This window comes from Tupaia chinensis, unplaced genomic scaffold (genome assembly GCF_000334495.1).
Source record: "Tupaia chinensis unplaced genomic scaffold, TupChi_1.0 Scaffold000405_1, whole genome shotgun sequence".
Taxonomy (NCBI): Eukaryota; Metazoa; Chordata; class Mammalia; order Scandentia; family Tupaiidae; genus Tupaia; species Tupaia belangeri.
Genome location: NW_006159907.1, coordinates 886,765 through 906,538, shown reverse-complemented (window position 1 = coordinate 906,538; position 19,774 = coordinate 886,765). Strand labels below are relative to the sequence as shown.

Sequence of the window (19,774 nt, the reverse complement as noted above, 5' to 3'; positions counted from 1 at the left end):
GAGGGAAAGTGAGAAAGCAAGTCACCAAGTCCAGGACTCAAACTGCAGTGGGCAATGTGGGAATCTAGTACCTATAACCACCACACCACCTGCTGGCTCAAGATTTTATTTTTTAATTATATTTGCTTTTTTGTTTTTGCATTTTACTCTATTACTGCCATGATGCACATGCATTTGCTAGACAGAGAGTGAAAGAAAGCACGGAGCATGGTCATACCACAATCCTTTTTCCTCCATTTCTTCATCCCGGGATTTGGGACATGAACACACAAGGATTGGGGTTCAAACTGTGATAGGCTATGTCAAACCTGGCTCCCTTGCACAGAGCTTAATTGCTGTGCTATAAAGCTAAACTTATCTCTTTTCTCTTCTTTTTTTGTGATTAAAATATAAAATCAAATTATAAATTTGTATTTGAACACTGAGATCGTCTCTAAGTAGCTTTTTGGTTAGCATCAAACATTTTCTCCTTGGGACCAGCAGTTGGTGCAATGGCTATATCACTGGACTGCCATGTAGTCAACAGCAGTTCAAGTCCCAGACCTGGTGGCTTAAAGTCACACCAGGTGCGTGTGCATGTGTGCCCAAGATCCCAGGAGGAGAATGGAGAGGAAGCAATTGCGGTGTAGCCATTCCCCTGGGGAGAAAGTGATTTCTCACTTTCTATCTTTCTGTCTTTCTCTGTCTTTCTGACAAGCGCATGTAGCACATAGCAAAAACCTCTCAAAAATTTATTTTTCTCCTAAACTTAATAGTTTTTTTATTATTATTTTTATTGTTTTGTTTTTAGTTTTTTTGCCAAAGGATTTGTGTGCTCACCAGAGACAGAGACAGAGAGGAAAAGTGAGAAATCACCCCTCAGGAGGAATGGCCATGACACAGTTCCTTCTCCTCCATTCTCCTCTTGCAATTCTAGGCACAAATGCATGTGCTCCTGGAACAATTTTCTTTTTTTGTTTTTGTTTTGGTCTTGGTTTGGTTTTTGGAGAGGTTTTTGCTACAGGGCGCATGCGCTCGCCCAACAGACAGAGAGACAGAGAGATAGAAAGCGAGAAATCACCCCCATGGGGGGATGGCCACACTGCAATCCCTTCTCCTCCATTCTCCTCTTGGGATCTTGGGCACACATACACGCGCCCAGCGTGAGTTTAAGCCACCGGGTCTGGGACTCAAACCGCGGTCGACTACGTGGAAGTCCAGAGACATAGCCATTATGCTAACTGCTGGCCCAGCTCCTGGAACAATTTTCAAGCTCCTGAGTCTGGGACTTAAACCATGGTCAACTAAGTGGGAATCCAGTACCTTAACCACCACACCACCTAGTGGCTCCTAAAGCAATGTTTTTTGTTTTTATTTGTATTATTTTGATTTTGAATTCTCATTGGAAGGTTTGGTGGTATAAAATATACCTTGTAGAATTAGAATCTGAGGCATAAATCATACTCCCTGGTTGCTCCCTGTTGAATCAAAGGTAGGCAGCTTATTGTAACCCTGGATATAGTGAACTTTATGAAAGAAGAGTATGGATCTAAGAATTGCTGGGGTTGGATGGGGTGCTGCCTAGACTTTCTTTACTGAGCCAGTGAAGTCATCTCCAGTGGCCACCAGCTGGCTGATGTCAACCTACCCATAGGAATTGCCCTTGTCTCATGGAAGTACCCCCAATAAAATACATATTCTGTCCTAAGTTCCACTTGTAGACAATTTAAACTTTTAGAATCTAATAAGGAAAAATAAGTTTCTTTTTTTCTCAATGCTTATTTTTTCTTTCTTCTTTGCTTTGCTCTCAACAAATGGAACTTTTTCCCCTTCTCCTCTAATACAGATTTTGTTTACAAAACACTCTCTATTTTTCTTCCTCAGAAAAAGTTTATTGTCAATGTATCATTTTTAAAGGCTTATTTGATTTTACCTTTGCAGTCATTTTTAGCAGATAGGTACCATTATCATATCTCCTTTTTTAACAGAAAAATATATCTGAAATTTAGACAATAGAGAAGTTTGTTCTAAGTCAGTTACTTTTGGTTAAATGTGAGAGTGAAATTGGGATCTGGGCTGTCTGATTTCACAGTAACCACATCCTTTTAAACTTATTTAAAACGTATTTATTTAATTTTATTTATTATTGTTGTTTTTAATTTGACCAGAGAGAAGCAGAAATAAAGGGAAAGTGAGAAACAAACCACCATATCTGAGCCTCAAACCATGTTCAGCCATGTGGGAGTCCAGTGCCCTAGCCACCACACCACCTGTCAACCATATTCTTAGCAGGTAACCTCTCTGCATCGCTCACAGTTTATAAGCTCAGTGTTGACAAATAGTAGCATCTGTAACTAGCTCCCTGAGAGTCCATTTAGATGCTGATCAAATCTTCATTTCAAATCTTCAGGACAGGCAGTTTGCCAATTTTTAATTGTAGTGTTGAGAGACTGTACGTAAATGCGGTTAAGACTTCTATGCATCTTAATGAAGTTCATCCAGATACGCAATGTGAGGGCAATTCCCTTGCAGAGTTATTGTGGGAATGTCCTAATGATCTTGAACAGAAAGCAGAAGAAAAATTGGGGTGGCAGTTCTGTTACACATTTATTCTGTCCTTTTTGCCTGCCTACCGAGCTAGTGCAACTTGCAGATTTTCAGTAGTTTTGCTTTAGGTCTACACTGCCCTATTTCCTTGCTTATGGTCTTTGCTCTGTCATTGAGGGTTCTAATCTTCTCAGTACTGAGTAATAAACATAAGTCTGAGGGTGAGTGCTCCTTACTGAACTATATACTCTGTCTTGTATTTTTAATTTGGAAAAAAAAAAAAACTCAAATCAGTTTTGATCAGAAGGCAGCATGGTGGTTAAGGCACTGGATCACACATGGACTACTCCATGGTTTGAGTCCAAGATTCAGCAGCTTGAATATCACACCGGGACGTGTGCATGCATGCCCCAAATTCCAAGATGAGACTGGAGGTGGTGGGATTACAGTATGGCCATCTCCCCTGGGTGTCTGTGTGTGTGATTTCTCTCTCTCTCTGTGCCTCTCTCCAGTGAATAAACAAGCACTATAGTAAAACAAACAAACAAACAAAAAACTCATATTACTATGTTGTCAGGAAAGTCATGACACATTTTTGCACAGAAAAACAGAAAAACATGTCATGACTTTTCCAACAACCTAGTAGTTTTTTTCTATCAAATGGCAAGGTGTTATTTTGTTTGTTTGTTTAATTAATTAATTAATTTAGAGACTTTTGCTATAGGATGCGTGAAGACATATAGAGAAAGTGAGAAATCACCCTTTGGGGCAGGGGGATAGCCATGTTGCAATCCTCTCCCTTTCATTTTCCTCCTGGGATTAGAAGCGTGCATGCTCATACACAGTCGAGTCCAGGACCTGAGCCATAGTTAGCCATGTGGAAATCCAGTAACATAACCACCATGCCACCTGCTGGCCCCAAATGGTAGAGATTTAAGCCTCCAGAAACTTACTTTCATTTGGAATATTGTCTTTAGTTTAGAAGGTTTTATAAATTTACTTTATTTTTATAAATTTAATTTATTCCCAAGTGCATTATTTATAATCTTTCTTACAAAATTCTGGCAATATTTCTATGTTTATACTGTTTTATGTTTAATTTGTATTTAATTGTTCTCAATTTTAATGTTTGAATTATTTAATTTTTATATGTTTGTATTCCCTTAGATGCTTAAATGGAAAAGTACAGGGACAAATTCTAATATTTTTAGTGATAAGAGTACACTACTTGCAAAGTCCCCAAATTTCTCAGTATTATATTTAAAACTAAAGAAGTAACTAATAAAAATAAAGATATTCAAAAGTTAAATTTTTAAAATTTTGTTAGTGGACATTAATAGAAAAAAATACAGTTTTCTGTGAACTTTATAAATAGTCCTTGGATTCTTCATATCCTTCTGCAAATTATGTTTTGAACACTTTTACAAAATTAATTGCAGAGTCTCTATAACAAGTATTCTTGTTTGCAGCTTGTCATAATTTTTAGAGGTCATTATGATTTTTCATGTTATTTCAATTGCCTATTTGCATATAACAAGTTTCTGTGTTATTTCTATAATTAGATAACAATGAGAACATTAAATTAAAATGAGGATATTAAAATTATTTTCTTGGAAAAGTCATGTCTCTTTTCTTTCTTATTTGTTTTTATAGCAGTAAGTAATAGATATTTCAAAAACTGATTATAGGTTATGTTTGACATTCAAATGCATGGGAGTTTGTCTTTAATAGACGTTGTCAGATGGTCATTTGTGTGATAATTTCAAACAGAAATATCCAGTTCTTTGGTATCAAAATAGAAACAAAGTTGCAAAGATACACAGAAACCTCAGAATGATCTGGTTGGGTTATTAAGACCAAGTTTGAACGTGCAATTGATAAAATTATTGCTTATACACTAAGCATACATTACACAAATACATATGTTTATTAATATATGAACATGTGGGTATGAGTAAACGTATTTTTTCTAAATTCTCCTTGTCCCTTTTATTTCTTCTATAATATAGTATTGACATTACTATAATTAGTACCTAATTAATCTATGTTTGTGAGTAGAAGATATGATTACAATTAGTCCATTTATTATCTTTCATTGGACATTAGAATAATACCTAACATTCTTCAAATTACATAGATGATTACTAAATGTGTCAGAATAGTTTATATGGAAGTTTCATAAAAGGTGCTTGTAAAACTCAAGTTTGAAAATTCTACATTCCATGATGCTATGCATGTATAGTTGTTGTTAATGGTCACCTCAAAATAAATTATTTGAGAGAAGTCTCTCTGGCTCTGAAACTACATAATAATAATCATATTAAAGGATGTAAGTTTATGCACATATGACTACCCAAAAGGTAAAATTCCTTTACACACATTTAAACTCCATTTTATGTAGGTAAGGTTTGTATGTTTATAAAAAAAAAGACAACTCACATTATATTTCTTTTAATAAACATTTTTTTCATGATTGACACATAATAATTGTATGTATTTGGGAGTATAGCATGATGTTTCAATACACATACACTATATTTAGTCATCAAATCAGGGTGATTATGGTGTCCAACACCTTAGGCATTTACTATTTCTTTGTCATATAAACATTCCAAAACCTACCTATTTTGAAACATGCAATAAATTGATAACTCTCATCATCCTGCTACATACTTGAACACTACCACTATTCCTGAGAGGTGATTGGAAGAGATTTCTTGATGGGAAAAAAGCTGTAGTTAAATAAAGAGGAATAAGTTTTAGAGTTCATGTTGTATTTCAGAATTACTTGACCACATGACAAAGTAGAGGCTTTGCCCAGAGTTAGTACTCTAGTAGCAAGATTTGGTTCCTTACATTCTTGAGTGTTGGTAATAAGGTTTACTGGAAATCTAGATTCTGAAAGGTAATAGTGCATTAGAATGTAGAGAGAAAAATGTTTAAATAGGCAATGTTTTGGAGTGTCTATTTTTATATTGCTGCAATATTGAAGTACCCCAAATTCGGAAGCTTGAAACCACTTATGTTTATCATTTTACAGTTACATAGGTTAGAAGTCTGACATGGGTTTTACTGAGCTAAAATTGAGGTGTAAAATGCCAGTAAAATTTATCTTTCTGATCTTTCTTACATAGTCACATCTCATCTCCCTTTCTGATTATTTCCAGGAAAGATTCTCCACCTTTAAAGATCCAGACAGACTGGTCTTAGTAGAAGTCCCAGAAAAATCTCTGTATCTTGAGTTTCTTAGTCACATCTGCAAGCATCTTTTCACATGTGAGTCAGACATTTTAGATAATAATGCAGACATTTTGGAGGGTCCATCATTCTGTTTAACACAATGAGAAATGTCTGTTCTAGAGTTGCAGATCTGTGATGGGTCCTTTTGCAAACTTATTTTCTTAATATTGCATTACTTAAAAGGAGAAGTCAGAGACTAGCTGGTTGCGTGATGGATAAGGTAGCTGGTTCTCACATGGCTGACTTTGTGGTTTGAGTTTTGGACTCAGCAGCTTGTAAAACACAATGAGCATATACGTGTGCATGCTCAAAATTCTGAGAGGAGAAAGGAGAAAAAGGGATTATGGTGTGGTCCTCTCCCTTTTTATCTCTCTGGCAAGCACATGTGTCCTATAACAACAACAACAACAACAACAAAGAAACCAATACAATCAAGTATTTAATCATGGTTAGGAAAATTGGGTATAAAACAGTGCAGCCATGTAATATATGCATATGGTGTTGGTAACTCTGAAGTAGAAAACTGAACAAGTCATGACACAGGGTATGCCTATGAACAATCTGAATGAATTCCTAAGAATATATCTTGGTGTTGTAAGATAGAAAACGTCCATATAAATTTGTCAAAAGTCCTATTCTAAGCTACTAAATAATTATCTATTGTAAATTGAACCCACTTCAATAGTTGTAAATTTTTTGTTTCTATATAGCCAAACATTAAAGTTTTGATTTGGAAAAGGCAATTGTATCACAGAAGGGTTTGGAGAGGGAACTAAACCCTTGGATATAACTTCAACTTTATTATTTTCTAAAACTATAATTATGACTCATCAAACACCACACACAGAGACACAAATACACACAGATCCCACCAAAATAATGGTGACTATGAGCAAATCTTTTGGTCACTATATTTCATGGTTTGCTCAAGGAATGGGTTCCCTAGATCCCATGTTATACTTCACTCAAACAAGTAGAGAAGAAACAGCATAAAACGTGACTAAGACCAAGTACATACCTTGTAGTTTTTTGTCCACTTCAAATTCCCCTCCATCAGATGTATTTGACTGTTTTGTTTTGTTTTGATTCATTATCGAGCACTTTCGCCCACAACATATCATTTATAGTAGCATCTAGACACAAAACAATAGATATTGAATCTATATGAGGATGAAGAATCTAATTGATTTGGTGACTATAATTGGAAGATATCCATTTAGGCCTCTGTAAATGTTTTCAGTGTGTCATAAAGATTTTTTTTCACATAATGTGATTACATATGCGCTGGGAGAGAGTCAATTGAATATTCTATGTCAGATATATGACTACAAGAAGTGACCTTTTTTTCCCTTGATTTGAATGTACAAAACCAAAAAAGAGTGATCACAATAGAAATACTAAAATTTATTATTCAGATTTATTATAGAAGATTTTTGTAATCATATAAGACATAGAGTAATCAAATTCCTTATAGTAGAAGAAAGTTATTACTCTACATAGACAACCATGATGACCTTGTAGAAGAATTCAATGTCAGAGAAGTTAGAAGTTTATGGCAATGTCAAAAAGCAAAGAGTAACCTAAACTGGTTTGATTTTATTATCATAAATGTAAGGGTGTTTTAATATATCAGTTTCTCATTTCTTATTTTATCTCTTCTTAAAATCATTTAGTAGCCATATGTTTAATACTTTAGCCTACTGTACTACATCAGTAATAATAATAATAATAATAATAAAAACACAAGGTCAGCATTTGTAGTTGCTTTCATGATTTGTTGATCAAATGAAAACCTACCATTTTCTAATGTCTAACAAATGTTTTTGAAATTTTCTTTTTAATCTGCCTATAAATAATTCAGGATCTCTCTCTCTTCCCATCAAGATAGTGATGTAGTTGCTGCTCCATTGACTTTTTTTTTTCTACTAACTTTTCTACTGGGAAATTCTGTCTGTCAATAGAGTTCTTAAAAGGATTTGTATTAAGCCTTCCACAGATACTCTGATATTAAAATCAGGTCTGAGTAAACAGGTGCATTCTGTGTAGTTAAAATCAAATGCTACCATAAATATGCCCAGTGGTGTAATCCAATTTGCTAGTCACTTTAGCGCTGATATGAAGGTCAAAAGGTACTTGGCAATATGGTTGGGGATTAGAATTATTTGTAGGTTATTATTTCTTGAGAAATGCTGGAATGTCTGTACATAGAGTCCATTATCCCATAGACAATGCCTCGATCAAAGAACGCAGGCTTTCCCTTCACAAATTCTGTTGTCTTTTCTTGTACACATGGACAGCAAACCCACTGTTATTATATAACAAATTATAGAAGCAAACAATAACTTGTATTATTTTCTCCTTTTAAATTATAATATTGATGATTATAGCCAAGTTACATTTTATAATCTTTTTTATTCTTTTTTTAAATTTCATTTTCTTTTATACCTAAGGAAGCACATTTAGAGGAAAAATATGGAGAGAAAGCATTAATGGGACATTTTGTAGTCTTAAAGAAATGCTCTAATTATACCCTCCATAATCAATTTTAATTATTCTCATAATATCTGTGTTGGACACCTTAAAAGAGTCACTACTAGCTGTGATAGCCAGGAAGAGTACAACCTTAGCAATATGCTAGATCACATGCGATTACTGGATATTTATTTAAATTGATTAGGATTGTTCTACCCATAATTTAGTGGTTCTCAATTGTGAGCCAGAGAAGCCTGATAAATTTTTTTAAAATACAGGCATTTGGACTCATACCTAGGGATTTTTCTCTCTCTGGCTCTATCCCTCTCTCCCTATGTGATACATGTGTGGCTAAGCTAAGGATTTTTCATCTATTTGAAAATGTACCAAGTAAGAAAAATTGAATTAATTATCAGTGGCCACAAAATTTCAATGACTGATTGATTTGATTAAAACAGTTCCTGGAGTAGCCAGCAGATGGCACAGTGGTTATGTCACTAGATTCCTACATAGTTGACCATGGTTCGAATCCTTGACCCAGTGGCTTGTAATTCACGTTGGGCATATGTGCATGCATGCGCAAGATCCTGAGAGGAAAATGGAGATGAGGAGTTATGGTGTGGCTGTCCACCCTGGGGGGTGATTTCTCATTTTCCCTCTCCCAGTATTTGTCTCTCTCTCTCTAGTGAATGCATACTTCCTAAGGCAAAAAAAAAAAAAAAAAAAAAAAAAAAAAACACCAAGAAAAAAGAAAAAACAGTTTCTGAAACTTTAGCACATTTTCTTCTAAAGCTATGAGACAATCTGCATTTTGAGACAAGGACAAAGAAGTACTACTTAGCTTGTGAATGAATGGGTATTGTCCACTAGATTGTGATATTCTTGAGAGGATTTACATCTGTTTTAAAAGCTTTAGCAACATTTTTTGAGTGATCAAATAAATAAACCAGTAAACAAATATTTTATTTTGTCATTCTGTTGTGATGAATTTGAAAAAGAAAAAAAAAAAAAAACTTATGCTTTCTGTTATCGAAATATGTCTAAACTTGAAAATAAGTAGGAAATTCAAATTTTAAAAAATCCGTGACAGAGGACATGTGTGTGCACATGAGAGAAAGAGGTACGCAGAGAGAGAGAGAAAGAGGCACACATAACCTAATAGGTTCTTTTTTTTTTTTTTCTTTTTTTTTGGAGAGGTTTTAGCTATAGGGCGCGTGCACTCGCCAGACAGACAGTGAAAGACAGAGATAGAAAGCGAGAAATCACCCCGGGGGGAATGGCCACACCGCAATCCCTTCTCCTCCATTCTCCTCTCAGGATCTTGGGCACACATGCACATGTGCCCGGTGTGAGTTTAAGCCACCGGGTCTGGGACGCAAACCGCAGTCGACTACGTGGGAGTCCAGCGACATAGCCATTACGCTAACTGCTGGTTCCCCTAATAGGTTCTTCACATCATGACCCTCTTCCAGTTCTTTAGCTCATCAGGATTTTAGGGATGTTTCAAGCCAACCTGGCAGGGGATCTGAAACCTGGATAGGTCAAGAAGCTCCCAGCCCTTCAGTGTGCTACCCACTGAGCGCCTGAGGCTGGGGCCACAAATTCCTATTTTGTATGATGACGACTACTTCACAATAAATGGAAAAAAAATAATAGCAATTTGCAAAAACTTAGTATTGAATGGAAAAATATTACCATTGGTAATTAGATAGACTTTGCATTACATGTATGAGATAACATTTTCTCTTTAAAAAAAAATCAGCTTTTCTGAGATTTACTTGGCAAATAAAATTGTATGATGTTATGTTCTTTAAAGAGCTGATTTGGAATGTATGTGTTTTGTGAAATGATTACCGCAGTCCTGTCAGTTAAAGCATCTACCACCTCGGCTACTTATACTTTTGTTTTGTGATAAAAGTAAGATAATTGCATATTATTCACTATAGCCATCATGCGATATTTTCGATCTTCTGAATTTTTCATTTTAAAGCCAAGTTTGTAGTCATCGACCAGTATCTCCTCTTTTACCCTAACCCTTTGCTTCTGGGAACCCTATGTTTCCTTGAGTTCAGCTTTTTAAAATTCATATACAAGTGAGAACATATCCTATTTGTCTTTTACTGTGTGACTTATCATCATGAAAAATCCAAATCAGAAGCACCATGGGCTATCACCTTATACCTTAGATAAAAGAATCAACACGATAAGACGTAAGTATTGGCAGGGCTCTGGAGAGATCAGAACACTTGTACACCGTTGGTTGGAATGTTGCTTTTCCTCATGGAAAGCAGTACGGTGATTCCCCCCTCCCCACATTTAACAGAAGAACATGATGCAGCAATCTGTCTTCTGGGTACAAACCCAGAGAAAATAAAATTGGCACCACACAGGGTATTTGCACTTCTATATCTATTGCAGCATTATTTGTAGTCACCCACATATGGAAAGTGTTAACTCATCAATAAGTACATACTAATATTTCATCACACACACACACACACACACACACATACACACACACACATACACACACACTGGAATACTATGTAGCTACAGTAAGATAAATTCTGCCCTTTGGAACAGCATGAAGAGAACTTGGGGACAGTATGTTAATTGAAATAAACTAGGGTCAGTCCATGGCAGAGTGATTAAAGTAGCTAACCACATGGCCTTGGCATGATTTGAGTTCAGAACGCAGCAAACTGAGAAACATGCCGAGTGCATGTGAGTTTGAGTCAAAAGTTCAGAAGGGGGGAGGAGGGTTAACAGGTGGAATGGTTGTTGAGGTACTGGACTCTCACATGACCAACTGCAGTCTGAGTCCTGGAACTGGTAGCTTGAAACTCATGCTAGGTGTGTGTGCGTGCATGCCCAGAACTCCAGGAGGAGTATGAAGGAGAAGGGATTGTGGTATGGCCATCCCTTCTGGGGGTGTGATTTTTCACATTCCCTTTCACTGTCTTTCTCTGTTTTTCTCCAGAGAGTGCAGGAACCCTACGTGAAAACCTAGAAGAAAAATTCCTAAAGGGGTTGAAGAGTGAATCCCCCATGGGGGTATTCTCTGACTTTTCATCTCCCGCCACCCCCCCAAAAAAATGAGGGCGTATAACCTCTGACAAATACCAAAAAGAAAAAAAATTAAAAAGAGATAAGTTAAATAATATTTTAATAATATAGCAAGATCAGACAGGCAGTTGAAATTATAATACTTAAATATTAAAAAGGTGGGGACCAGCAGGTGGCATGGTGGGTAAAGTGCTGGACACTCTCACATGACTGACCAGCATTCAAGTCCCTGGACCTGGTGGCTTGCTTTCTCACTTTCCCTTTCTCTCTCTCTATTTCTGTCTCTCTCTGGACAAATTAAAAATAAATGAATGAATAAATAAAAATAAATAAATATTTTTAAAAAATATATTAAAAAGGTGTATTTCTGTGAAATAGGATACTTCCTTATCAGAAATTTCCTAAGTCATAATAGAAATTATAGAAAGAAAATTGACTTCCAATGCTTTATTGCAAATGAGGACATCGTTTAGATACATTTCCTAAGCTTTCTAGACTTCTAGTACCCTAAAATAAAAGAGAGAACTATTCCTTAGCTGTCTATTTCATTGAGAAGATAAAAATCATGAAGTAAGACAACCAGGCTTGTGAGTCCAATTGTTTTTTTCAAAGTCTGGAACTTTTGTGCCAGAAAGGTTAGGGGGATGATTTTGCAAGACTGGACTATTGGAGCAGTTAGTGAAAAGGGATTCCACAGATGTCTAGAAAGGAGACCAAAAGGACTGGGAAATGTTTGCTTAGAATTTGTGAATTCAGTAGTGCTCTCCTACCTAAATTCACTCCATTTCTTGAAATTTCCTAAGGGAAAAGAATAAATGCAATTTACAATTTCTCATCCCTCAAAAGTACAATTTTAAATGAAACTATGTGGATAAAGTAATACTCTATTGCAAATGATTTTAATGTTTATTCATTTTTCTCTTAGGAACATGTTGCATGCTTCAGTGATATGCTCTGATGAGCGAATTTAAAACCAAGAATTATATTAAAAAACACTTGAAGAGAGAGACATGTCCAGGGCTGAGAGGCAAGGGGAGTACTGAAACAATGGCTGGAGAAAAAGCTGTCCCTCCAGCTAGACTACACCTACCTGGGGTTAGAGAGATGTGGGGCTGAACATGGTACGAGGAGAGTGGTTTGTTGTCATCTTTCCTTATCAAGAACCATCAGCTCCACCACCACCACCGGGCAGCACCAACACAGCCCACGGAGACCATGGCCTGACAGCAGTCTGATATTTATCAAGTCCCCGTTGGCATAGCCTTCCCAGGAGCCTGTCACTTAAAATTATTCCCTTGGTCCCTGTCAGCTTTTCCAGTTAAAACCAAGACCTTTGCTTAACAAATTGTCATCTGTTTTATATTATCAAATGCTATACATTTTAAGATTTACATTCATCATGTAAAATGTATGGTTTTAAAAGTAAAAGTAAAATGTGGCCACTTCATGGCATGGGGGGAAGGTGACTCGATCCCACATGACTGGGCAGTTTAAGTCTTGGGCCCAGCAACTTAAGAACCAGCTGAACACATGTTGATGCAAGGGTCATATCTTGAGAGGAGGGAGAAATGGAGGAGAAAGAATCATGGTGTGACCATTTACCATGGGAAGTACATTCTCACTACCTCCCCATCTCCCTCTGAGGAGTACACATGCCCTCTGGCATTTTTTTTTTTTTAAATCCATAATGAATTGCCTCCTTAGCGTAGTAGGTAGTGTGTCAGTCTCATAATCTGAAGATCCTGAGTTTGAACCTCAGAGGGGGCAACCTAATTACTTTTGGACCAAAAGACAGCATAATGTGACATCATTGGACTCCTACGTAGTCGACAAAGGTTCAAGTCCTGGACCTCACAACTTAAACTCACAACAGGCACATGTGTGTGAATGCCCACAATCCTGAGCAGAGAATGGAGAAGGGATTGTGGTGTGGCCATCCCCTGAGGGATGATTTCTCACTTTATATTTCCTTGTCTCTCTGGTGAGTGCACATGCCCTATAACAAAAATCTCTCCTAAAAAAATAAACAAATAAATTCTGGGACCAGCAGTTGACATAATAGCTATTTTGCTGGACTTCCAAGTAATTGACTGTGATTTGAATTCCAGACCCGGTGGCTTAAACTCATGCTGGGTGCATATCTATGCCCAAGATCCCACAAGAGAATGGAAGAGAAGGGATTGTAGCATGGCCACCTCCCCTGGGGGTGATTTCTCGCTTTCTTTCTGGTGAGCACACACACCCTATAGCAAAAAGCCTCTAAAGAAATAAATTAAAAAGTCTGGGAAGTACTAACAACTAAAATAATCTGTAGCTAGTCTATGTCACCAACAAAAAAGCAGATCTGGCAATTTCCTGTAGGAAAACACGAAGAATGCTTTTGGCTCTTTTTCTGAGTAATTTAAGATCACTCTATAATGTTTTCATTGTTACTTATTCCAGAACTGGAAATGAGAGGTGGGGTAATTGGAGCTTAAATTTTCACACTTTCCCAAAAGGGCCACAATCAATTTTTAATAAGTTATCTTTTGTTTTGTTCAATATATGCTTGATCTAACTGTACATGATCATTTTATTCCGAATTTACAGTGGCCTTCCAAATTGCTGTTTTAGCCTTGTACCAAGTATGTTATTGTCAAAGTGAGAATTATAAAATGAAAGATGTGCAAAAATCTCACAATAAGATAGTAAATCTTAGAAAATCTGAAATAATTACAATAACCTGCAGGCATTATTTTCCTCTGTGTAGCAACCTAATTTCTGGACTAAAAGCTCTGTTACAGATGTACATGGATTTTACCTATCCTTCCTCAGATGGATAAATGCAGGCCCTACTAGGTGCTGAGCACCAGGCAGTCTCTAGCTATGCAGTAGGACTCTTGTAAGGAAAGCTCAGTTGTCACATGCTAGCACGGATATGGCAGGAATCTCCACTGTTGTCTACAGCGAGTTTGTACTGGCTCTTCAAAATAGTATGCTAGGTTCTTTCATGGTTAATAAAGAAATGATGGATGATGGATTATTTCTCATGCAAAATTACCTACTTCAAAATTAGGGTAATTTTCACTGCCTTTTTTTTTTTTTTTTTTTTTTTTTTTTTTTTTTTTTTTTTTTTTTTGTGAGGGCAGGTTGCCATAGGGCAGGTGCATGCACTGAAGAGAGAGAGAGAGACGGCAAGAGGGAAAATGAGAAATCACCCACACACACGCTATGCTATGGCCGTGCCACAATCCCCTTTTCCACCTTCTCTTCTTCGGATTCTGAGCATGAATGCAGACCTACCCAGCATGATTTTCAAGCCACCAGATGCAGGATTCAAACACTGGTTGGCCATGTGGGAATCCAGTGCCTTAAACACCATACCACCTACTAGTTCCAATATTAGGATTCCTAAAATAAATTGGAAAACATCCCATATTGGAGGTAGGGGTGTCCTGACTCCAACTTGCTGGAGCCTGCACAAGTTCTTTCATCTCATGCTATTCCTTTCTCCCTGACATTCTTCTTGCATTTCTGACTGAATGAAAGTGAGAAATACTGCAGCTTTTTGGGGAGTACTGGTTGTTAACTGTAATAAGGGTTGTAAGCCTGAGTGATTTCCTTTCCCATCAGCAACTCAAAGTTGGAACTGTAATTCCTTGGGCCTTTACCCTGGTTATAAGTCAACTGCAGTTTCTTTTAGGCCTGTTATGACTTCCCGGGATATCTAAATTCTTTAAGAGGAATATGTCACCAGTCTTTTTATTCTGGAACCACACTCTGCTGATGTAGCATATTTCCTACCTTTTTTCTTATGCTGTTCCTCCCACCTACTCATAACCTGACAGCAGGACATGTATCACTGCGTTGAGTATAATAGATGTTGTAGGTTGAATTGTGTCCACTCTAAATTCATATGATGACATCAGAATACCCCAATCCTTGGTATGGAATCTCAGTTGGAGAGAGCATCTTACAAAGGTAATACAGTCTTGCTAAAATACTTAAGTTTTGCAAATTTTTAGTTTGTACCATTAAGTCTTTTAAGTTAAATACATTTGTGTATCAGTTGTGTGTGTGTGTCATCTTTCCAATATGAAGCATTTCTACTAGTACCCTGGTTTCAAAGACTCACTCTTGTTCCAAATAGGACATTTTGTGAGTTTTTCTTTTTCTTCTTTATTACACATTCAAAACGGAGACTTTATAATCACCAGAGGGAGTTATCAGAAAGGCCAAATAAAATTGTCCATCACAGCAAATGTTTGAGATTTTGACCAACAAATATAAAAATGTATGTGTGTCATCTCTAATGGTCTGATATTTCTCATCTCAATATTTCACAATCATTTCTCATGTTGAATAAATTTTATTCATAAGGTATTGGGAAGAGTTAGCAAATTGAGAATGCACATCTCTACATTCTTGAACAAAAAGCACATCATCCTAATGCTTTTTAATCTTCTTTCCTCTCTAAGGATTCAGAATCCTCATGACTCATTTTCAGGACAATGGGGAATTATTCCTTAGAAAAACCCCAATGATTTCACAGCTGTCTGAAAAGTAAAGCACACTCATGTCCTAAACAATATTCATGAGTTGCTAATAAATTCTGCCAATCCCAGAATGAAGATTCTACTTCTTCCTTCTGTAGTGACATTCTAATTTCTTCCTCCATTTCATACAGCTCTGCTTTTCCCAAACGTGCACTCGCAAATTCTCAACTCTTATCTGGTTCAGAGCAATTTGCTCAAGAACTTCTATGGGGAAAGCTCTCAAGGACAATATGCCCTCAATTCTTCACTGAGAACGTGCTGGATCCCTGAAAGTGAACTCAAATGCAGGGTGTCATTACTTCTGTTAAGCTCTATCCCATAAGGGATGTTGCCATCTCGTTCTCCTAGATTTATGTCCCAGCTTTGTTCTTTGGCATTCAGTTTAGAACATGTAAACATCTATGTGATTTGTCTTTTCTCTGATTACAAATTAAAGGGTACTTCGGATAAGCGTATTATTTTTAATAGAAAATATAATATATAAATGATTTATCAAATCTTGCTAATTCTTAACTTTTTGTGCTTAGGATCACTGAGATGATGCTAAGGGGAACAGTGATATTAGTAAGTGACAGCAGGTGTACTTTTAGCTTAATAAGATGTTTCTGTCATTTCATTTCTTAAGAGGTGAAAGTTTTCGTGGATGTAATTTGATAAATGTATAATATTTCTCCTATTTCTAGTAATGTAGGAATTTTTACACTAAGATCTGTATACAATTTTACCAAAATCATTTTCTACAATAGTTGAATCAATCATATATTTTTCCTTTTAAAGTGGTAAAGTGCATTATTTCTTGGACTACATTTAAAGATCTTATGAATGATTTAAGTGTTCTAGTAATTTTGAGAGGGGAGGAAATACTGAAGAAATTCTCCTGTTATTTATGAAGTATCTTCTAATGCACTTGAATAGATGCAAGTAAAAATAGTTTAATTGGAATTTTCATTTTTCAGAATGTTTATAATTTTATAATAATTGTATAATGTTTTACTTTTGACAGTTCTTCAGTTCTCTTTTTACAGTTCTCCAAAATATACCATGTTGATGTAGGAAAATATATATGTAAGTAAGGGTATATACATAGATATGCATGCATATACACATATGTTTATATATATATATATATGATGCACATATATGCATACTTATGCATACACAATCTGTTTGGAATTTATCATTTGGGGATCTGATTTCAGGCAAGCTCTTAAAAATACTGTGTATATTGGGTCCAGCAAATGGCGTACTGGTTATGCTGCTGGACTCCTACATGGGTGATTATGGATTGAGTCCCAGACTTGGTGGCATGAAAATCACAGCAGGCATGTATGCATATGTGCCCTAGATCTTGAGGGGAGAATAGAAGAGAAGGGATTGTGACAGGGTCCTACCCCCGGCCCCCAGGGGGTGATTTCTCAATTTCCCTCTCACTCTCTCTCTCACTCTTCAGTGCATACACAGGAAAAAAAAAAAAAAAAAAAACCTCTTATATCTGCAGTATATATATTCAGAAGCATAGGCTACAATTGCACAGCTCCTGTGATTGACTTTGTTAACTACTATTTAGCATATAAAGCAAATAATTTAATCATCTATCATCTGAACCTCTTTTGTCACATTTTAAATTGTGGAGACACAACTGCAATACGTGAATTGTGATGTTTAAATACATTTGTGTTGTGACTTGCATGGGAACTTATATTCAGGAATTATTAAAATGCTGTTATTATTTTCTTTCAAAAATTATGTACTGTGAATATTTAATACTAAGACGTTCTATAAGGTAAGATCACATTAACTAATGTGCCTCAAAGACAGAGCTTTGTAGGTATTTTTCTCAGTTTTGCCTTTGGTAGCTTTACTTATGGATTTATTTGCATTCATAAAAAATGCATAATGAGAAAATTAAAATTGTCCTTGCCAACATCATAGATGTCAGGTGAAGAATTGATTATAGCATATCAAAGCATTGCTTTCAACTCCAGGATGCCAATTAAATTTATTTTTTTCTTTATTCATGATGGAGTGTGTATGTGTGTGCCTGCAAGAGATAGAGAAAGAGAGAGAGAGAGATGAGCACCCTCCACACAATCTAATCATATCTGATCCCCTTCCTCAGTCCTCCAGCCCCTCAGACCTTGGGCAATCATGTGTGTATCTTGCATGTTTCCAGCTATTTGAATGGGCATTTGAATCAGTTGCCGTGTGATGGACTTCTCTTGAGCAGCCTATTACTGCTGCATCACGGGACATCCCCACCAATTTGAAAATTTTTTAAAACAAATATTCAGACTTTTCTAGGTTTCAAGTTTCTAACTAACCTATAGGAGAAAGTTACATATAAATATTTATTCATATCTTGAAGTATATGAGTCATTAATAATAGCACTAATTTTTCTCTGACTTAAAAAGTAATTATTATAGAGTCCAACAGATGTTGTAATGGTTATATCACTGAACTCCATGTAGTCAACCACAGTTCAAGTCCTGGACCTGGTGGCTTCAAACTCATGCTAGGTGCTCGTGCATGTGTGCCCAAAATCCCAAGAGGAGAAGAGAGGAGAAAGGATTGTGGTGTGACCATAACCCATGGGGATGATCTCTTGCTTTCTGTCTCTCTGTCTTTGTCTTTCCAGTCAGTGCACACACTCTATAACAAAAATCTGTCTTAAAAAAATAAAAAAGTAAACATTGATTTTTATACATGGTTATCAATATGTAGCATAACAGGATATTGTTATTCTTGTAACTTTGTGAGAGAATTGTAATTCAGAAGTCTGTTAAACATTATATATTAGTTGTGAGGGTTGCCATAGCAAGACAGAGTTCAAGTCCTGGACCTGGTGGCTTCAAACTCATGCTAGGTGCTCGTGCATGTGTGCCCAAAATCCCAAGAGGAGAAGAGAGGAGAAAGGATTGTGGTGTGACCATAACCCATGGGGATGATCTCTTGCTTTCTGTCTCTCTGTCTTTGTCTTTCCAGTCAGTGCACACACTCTATAACAAAAATCTGTCTTAAAAAAATAAAAAAGTAAACATTGATTTTTATACATGGTTATCAATATGTAGCATAACAGGATATTGTTATTCTTGTAACTTTGTGAGAGAATTGTAATTCAGAAGTCTGTTAAACATTATATATTAGTTGTGAGGGTTGCCATAGCAAGACAGAATCTGCAGACTCTATCTGCAAGACAGAGATGCCTCAGTTTGAAAAGCCAAACCTGATGACACCTTGATGTTGGACTTTCAGCCTCTGGAACTGTGAGAAAATACATTTCTGTTGTTTAAGCTACCTAGCCTGTGCTGTTTAGTTTTCTTAGAGGGACGTCCCTGTAAGTTCATGGGTCTGGCACCTCTATCTGTGCTCTGACCTTCTCTGTTAATTAGGAGGACATATTAGACAAGGATTGAACTTAATGATCATCTTTTAACTTAACCACTGTTTAAAGACACTGTTTCAATATACGGTCACATTCTGAGGTACTAAAATTTAAAGCTTCAACAAAGGAATTTGAGGGGACACAAATCAGCCCATGACACTTTTTTTTTCCCTCAGAGAAAACATCAGTTCAATTGGGAGTCTTCATTTATTTTTATGGAAAATCAACAAAATGGTACTGTATTTATATGAATGCAAAATGATTTTCTAACTCCTGCATATGGGTGTAGGTAAGTACCCACATGTGTGCATATATAAAAATGAAAACTAAAAAGTCATTGTATATGTGGATAATCATGCTTTTATGTACTTTTAACAGAATTGCCAGAGTCAGAAAATAGTTTTATGTTTTAAAATGGAAATATACTAGATTGCTAGTGACTCACATAATTAATGCTCTGATATTTTCTCCATGTCATGGAGATGGTATTATTCCTAGAAGACAGAAGTCGAGGTGCTACATACAAATAAATGCATATTTGTATTGTGTTCA

The 19,774-nt window shown here is 36.2% G+C and overlaps 1 non-coding gene across 1 annotated transcript; it reads left to right on the top strand.

Moving 5' to 3' along the window:
* The first annotated feature begins 12,998 nt into the window (after positions 1–12,998).
* TRNAM-CAU (transfer RNA methionine (anticodon CAU)) lies at positions 12,999–13,071 on the top strand. The gene has a single exon. It is a non-coding gene; the product is annotated as a tRNA-Met (tRNA).
* Positions 13,072–19,774: the final 6,703 nt, after the last annotated feature.